The sequence below is a fragment of the Arvicanthis niloticus genome, chromosome 14 (genome assembly GCF_011762505.2).
Source record: "Arvicanthis niloticus isolate mArvNil1 chromosome 14, mArvNil1.pat.X, whole genome shotgun sequence".
Classification (NCBI taxonomy): Eukaryota; Metazoa; Chordata; class Mammalia; order Rodentia; family Muridae; genus Arvicanthis; species Arvicanthis niloticus.
Window position 1 is genome coordinate 9771270 of NC_047671.1, and position 6703 is coordinate 9777972.

Here is a 6703-nt window from a genome sequence, read left to right on the forward strand (position 1 = left end):
CTTCTCTGAAGGAGGTCTGAGACAGGTAAGACGATTCCTTCTGTCTCAGAGAAGGGTTTCCTGAGTAGCCCTGTCTGCCCTGGAAGTCTTTCCACAAACCAGCCTGGCCTAGATCAGGTAGCTGCTTGCCTCTGCTTCCCAATTCCAAGGCAGCAAGGAGAGACTACTGTGCCTCAGCTTGGGCAGAACTTGAGTATATATGTATCTCCTCCAAGCCCCGCCTTCACAGGGACACACCTCCCCCAACAAGGCCACACCTCCTGATATCTCCACACCCTGTTCCAAGCCTAATTCAATCATCACCAGACCAATAAAACAAACAAAAGTTTAATTCCTAGTTTTGGTAGGTTTTATTGCTTTTATTAATCATTCCATTGCATTCCATCTCAAGTGATTGCCATCTTTTGGGTTACCCCTCCACAAACCCCACATCTCATCTGCCCTCTCCCCTCTCTCGTTTGCCTCTATTTAATTTTTAGAATGCTAAGTAAGTCAATCAGTCTTCCTGTATCCTTCCAACGTATCCAGTGTCCCCACATTCTTCTCCTCCCTCCCCTCCACACTGCCTCTTATTCTTGTAATTATGCTCTGTCTTTGTATCTTTCTCTGTGTTATACACACACCCATGCATAAACATACACATACATCACAGCAGACAGACAGACAGACACACATATGCACCACAGACAGACAGACACACACATCACTGTCATACATACAGACACGCACACACACAGACACACACACCACACACACATTGATATACACACATCACTGACATACAGACAGACAGACACACACATCACTGACATACATACATACAGACAGACACACAGCACACATACACACATTGATACACACATACACACACACACACACACACACAAACACACACACTAGAATGCTAATTCCTAGGGAAGATGGATTCTGGAAGACTTGTGAATGAAAGCCAGAGTTGCTGATCAGTGAGATCAGCTGTTCCTGAAAGGGTTAAATATTTTAAAAAACTCCTAGCAGGCTGAGCAGAACCAAGAGTGCAGGTCAGCTTGGTTGTGAGCTCTGTGTTTCAGGAACTTGGCTGACCACAAGATAGATGGTTGACTATGAATAGGCTCTTTCAGAATAGCCTATACAAAATGTTCCCCATGACTGTTCCTTAGACCCCGTCACAAACGGAATAATGGGCTGGGACTTTCCACAGGTTCTCTCAAAATAACCCTCCTTAACTCCCCCAGGTTGTGGTTTCCCTGCTGAGTTGTGGTTTTTGGCTTTAAATTCCCTCTGTTTCCAAAGCCCAGGGGTCAGACTCCATTGGCCCTGTGTGGGTAATTTGTCTTGACCTCAACATGTTGATTAAAATATACCTCTTGCTGATTGCATCAAGTTTGGTGTCTTGTGAGTTATTGGGTGGCTGCAAATTCCAAAGGCTTGGGTGAGGTCCTGCCTTTGTGGGGGACTTATATTCCTAGCTGGGAGACCTGTGTTGCTGAGAAGTCTAGAAGCAGTCACATCCCTTTGGCCAACAGGCTCTGCTGAGAAAATATCAGCAAGATGCACACATGGGAAAGACTATAGGTAAGGGGTTCAGTGGAGAGGTTGCTTTATGTACCTTGTGAAACTTTTGTATGACAGTGGGCCAACTGTCTCTCATGATTGTATCAGATGTTAGGACTCTAGAACTGTTCTCATGATGTTAAGTCTGTTTTCTTAGATATTGAGTCCACACTTTCTTTAGTTGTGTGTTGAAGTAGTTTTTACTTGCCATTTGAGAAGGAAAACCCAATTTCCCCAATTTAAATTTCTCTGAACATTCATTTGAATGATTGATAGCTTGTGTGGATTATGTTTGCAGTGGTCTATTTTTCTTTTTTTTCTTTAAAGATTTATTTCATGTATGTGAGTACACTGTTGCTGTCTTTAGATACACCACAGAAGGGCATCAGATCCCATTATAGATGGTTGTGAGCCACCATGTGGTTGCTGGGAATTGAACTCAGGACCTCTGAGTGAACAGTCAGTGCTCAACCTCTGAGCCATCTCTCCATCCCAGTTGTCTACTTTTCATCAGTGACTTGGTCATGAAGAACAAGATAGAGAAAGCAGAATATTAATCTACTTCATCCAATGTTTATGGCAAAATGGGCCTCCTGAAAGTCTACAGAGTCAGAGGCAAACACAGTGTTCACAGAGAGCTGAGCCTTAACTTAGCATGGAAGAAAAAATGGTCATGGGCTAGAGAGATGATGGCTCAATGGTCAACAACACTGGCAGCTCTTCCAGAGGCCCTGATTCAATTCCCAGCAATCTCAGGAGAACAATACAGAACTCACAGGCTTAGAACAAATAAATCTTAAAGAAAATAAAGAAAGGAAGCAAAATTGTGTTTTTTTCTTTTTCTATTTATTAACTTTAACCTTGTGTTTTACAGTTCAGTCTTTATCCCCCTCCTGATCCCCCCTTATATAGTTCCTCCTCCCTTCCCCCCCCTTGTCTCTTAGATCATGTCCCCAGTCCCTACCACCACAGCACACACAACCAGTCCTCCTCACTCTCTCTGGTCTCTCAAGTCTCTCCAGGGTTAACCACATATTCTCTCACAGAGGCCAGACCAGGCAGGCAAGCCTCTGCTGGATCTGTCAGCTTTAGTTTCCAGAGGCCTGTCTACTCCTTCCTCAGCTTCTTGCCTTCATGCTCATGCTCCTCAGGGTGACTGCTCTCAGAGGATCTTTTAGAACCAGCAGTGTACTGTTTTGCTTCTGCCAAAAACTTGTCCAAACCAAAAGGATCTTCCTCAAAGTGAACTGGTCCTTCTCGGCCCCTCTGTGTAAGGTCTGACCCAGAAAACACCTTATCTGGAACGAATCTGTTGGTCTGGATCCTGGCTTCGAGGTAACCGCTGTCTAAGTCCTTGTCCACACTTTGACCGGGCCTGTAGATACTCTGAGCCACATCTTTCCCACTTCTCCAGGGCTGATGATAAACACTGTAAACTCCGTCTTCTCCACCTGCAAACCCACTGTCCATACCCTTGGATTGGTTGAAGAGCCTTATGTCATACTGGACTTCATTGGAAGGAGGAGGTTTGGGCACTCCAAGGGCAATGGCCTCACTGATATCTCGATTCTCATTTCTCGGTGGTTTTGACCTCTTCCCTGGCGCTGTCCTGGAAAGGTTGCGGTCCTGCTGCCTCTCTTTTCGCCTGTCCTGACGGATTTCATCCCTTTCCCGGGCCTCTCCAGCCTCTTTTTCCACATGGGATTTCATCCCAGCTCTCCCCTCTCTGGCTTTCTGGGCCATTTCTCTAAGATTCTCTTCGTGTTTCTCCTTTTCTTTCTGAGCCATCTTTGCCTGCAACTGGGCTCGCATTTGCAGCCCTGCACGAGCCTTCTGCTTAGCAATGTCGAGCGCTGCAGCCAGTTTGGCAAACTTTGCATTTATATGTACAGGCTGCAGCCCTCCTCCATCAGTAGCCTCCCGTTTGTCCAATGGAATCGCATAACCCTTGGGGTTCTTCCATCTGGGGATACAGGGCGGGATCTTCCACTCCTGCTGCTCTTTCACAGTCTTCTTCTGTGTAGGAGAGTGCATTACAGGTGCTGGAGGAGAAGGCGGCCCCCGAGGAAGTTTCTTATGAATCCTGAATCTCAGAGGCTCCGTTGGGTCTTTCTGCATTTCTACCATGCGAATAAGCCTCTGCTTAGCTCCAGAACTGAAGGCTCCTCCTTGCTGAGATGGTGTGTAGAGGATGTGCTGAGGAGAGGCCAGCTTGCCAGCTGCAGGAACTGGTGTGGCCGCACCAAGCTTCCTCGACAGTCCCGTGTGCAAGGCTGCTCTTGTCTTTTCTGTGGTCTCTTTAATGGTCTCTTCATCGGGCCTCTGCAGTTCTGGGTCATCGGCATTTCTAACCTCCTTTGGAATGAGGTCAGTGTATTTGCTGTAAAGGACCTTGTCTCTGGACTGTCCCTGTCGAGCAATTGCGTCGTACTTAATTTTCCCTTCATGATCCAACTGAATAGCCAGTGCATTCGACGTTTTGTTCTTTCTCCCCATACCCAGAGGATACTGGGCCACATGGATTTCTGGGAAAGCACCTCCGTCTCCAAAATCCTCCAAGGAGCGTGGAATCCAGTCTTTCCTGTATCCATATCTGGGAGGCTCCATTCTGGAGGACCGCAGCGAGGTCTGCAGTGATCTCTCAGATCTTGCCTTTTCTTCAGCCCCAAGTTGGTCCTGAGGTAGCTGAGTAGGCTCAGGTAAGGAGCTGGTGAGCACCATCTTCTCTGAAGGAGGTCTGAGACAGGTAAGAAGATTCCTTCTGTCTCAGAGAAGGGTTTCCTGAGTAGCCCTGTCTGCCCTGGAAGTCTTTCCACAAACCAGCCTGGCCTAGATCAGGTAGCTGCTTGCCTCTGCTTCCCAATTCCAAGGCAGCAAGGAGAGACTACTGTGCCTCAGCTTGGGCAGAACTTGAGTATATATGTATCTCCTCCAGGCCCCGCCTTCACAGGGACACACCTCCCCCAACAAGGCCACACCTCCTGATATCTCCACACCCTGTTCCAAGCCTAATTCAATCATCGCCAGACCAATAAAACAAACAAAAGTTTAATTCCTAGTTTTGGTAGGTTTTATTGCTTTTATTACTCATTCCATTCCATTCCACCTCAAGTGATTGCCACCTTTTGGGTTACCCCTCAACAAACACCACATCCCATCTGCCCTCTCCCCTCTCTCGGTTGCCTCTATTTAATTTTTAGAATGCTAAGTAAGTCAATCAGTCTTCCTGTATCCTTCCAATGTATCCAGTGTCCCCACTTTCTTCTCCCGCCTCCCCTCCACACTGCCTCTTATTCTTGTTATTATGCTCTGTCTTTGTATCTTTCTCTGTGTTATACACACACCCATGCATAAACATACACATACATCATAGACAGACAGACAGACAGACACACACACATACACACCACAGACAGACACACACAGACATCACTGACATACATACAGACACACACACCACACATACACACATTGATATACATACAGCACTGACAGACAGACAGACACACACACACATCACTGACATACAGACAGACAGAAACACACCACACATACACACATTGATACACACACACACACACACACACACACACACACACAAATTCCCACACTAGAATGCTAATTCCTAGGGAAGATGGATTCTGGAAGACTTGTGAATGAAAGCCAGAGTTGCTGATCAGTGAGATCAGCTGTTCCTGAAAGGGTTAAATATTTTTAAAAACTCCTAGCAGGCTGAGCAGAACCAAGAGTGCAGGTCAGCTTGGTTGTGAGCTCTGTGTTTCAGGAACTTGGCTGACCACAAGATAGATGGTTGACTATGAATAGGCTCTTTCAGAATAGCCTATACAAAATGTTCCCCATGACTGTTCCTTGGACCCTGTCACAAACGGAATAATGGGCTGGGACTTTCCACAGGTTCTCTCAAAATAACCCTCCTTTACTCCCCCACGTTGTGGTTTCCCCCCTGAGTTGTGGTTTTTGGCTTTAAATTCCCTCTGTTTCCAAAGCCCAGGGGTCAGACCCCATTGACCCTTTGTGGGTTATTTGTCTTGACCTCAACATGTTGATTAAAATATACCTCTTGCTGATTGCATCAAGTTTGGTGTCTTGTGAGTTATTGGGTGGCTGCGAATTCCAAAGGCTTGGGTGAGGTCCTGACTTTGTGGGGCCCTTATATTCCTAGCTGGGAGACCTGAGTTGCTGAGAAGTCTAGAAGCAGTCACATCCCTCTGGCCAACAGGCTCTGCTGAGAAAATATCAGCAAAATGCACACATGAGAAAGACTATAGGTAAGGGGTTCAGTGGAGAGGTTGCTTTATGTACCTTGTGAAACTTTTGTATGACAGTGGGCCAACTGTCTCTCATGATTGTATCAGATGTTAGGACTCTAGAACTGTTCTCATGATGTTAAGTTGGTTATCTTAGATATTGAGTCCACACTTTCTTTAGTTGTGTGTTGAAGTAGGATTTTCTTGCCATTTGAAAAATAAAACCCAAATCTTCCAATTTAAATTCCCCTGAACAATCATTTTTATGATTGATAGCTTGTGTGGATTATGTTTGCAGTTGTCTATTTTTCATCAGTGACTTGGTCATGAAGAACATGATGGAGAAAGCACAATGTTAATCTACTTCATCCAATGTTTATGGCAAAATCGACCTCCCAAAAGTCTAGAGAGTCAGAGGAAACACAGTGCTCACAGAGACCTGAGGCTTAACTTAGTACGGAAGACAGGAATGTCATGGGTAGAGAGATGGCTCAATACACACTCACACCACAGACAGACATACACACACAGATGCTCACACACAGACACAGACACAGACACACAGACACATTTGAACGCTCATTCCTAGGGATGATGATTTCTAAGAGAGTTGTCAATTCAAGGCTGAGTTGTTGATCAGTGAGATCAGGTGTTACTGCCACACCCTGTTCCATGCCTAATTCAATCAGCAGACCAATAAAAACTCAAAAGAACAATTTCTTGTTTTATTATTTTTAAATTAATCATTCTATAAGTTTACACCTCTAATAATCTCTCTCTTCTGAGTTACCACTCCATTATCCCATCTCCACTCTCTCCTTTGCCTCCATGAGGGTGCTGTCTCCCCTGTGCACACAACTGCCCCCTGGCTCTTGTATCCT

At 45.7% G+C, this 6703-nt stretch overlaps 1 pseudogene; it reads right to left on the reverse strand.

Moving 5' to 3' along the window:
• Nucleotides 1-2661: 2661 nt before the first annotated feature.
• LOC117720169 (SNW domain-containing protein 1 pseudogene) lies at nt 2662-4275 on the reverse strand (annotated as a pseudogene).
• Nucleotides 4276-6703: the final 2428 nt, after the last annotated feature.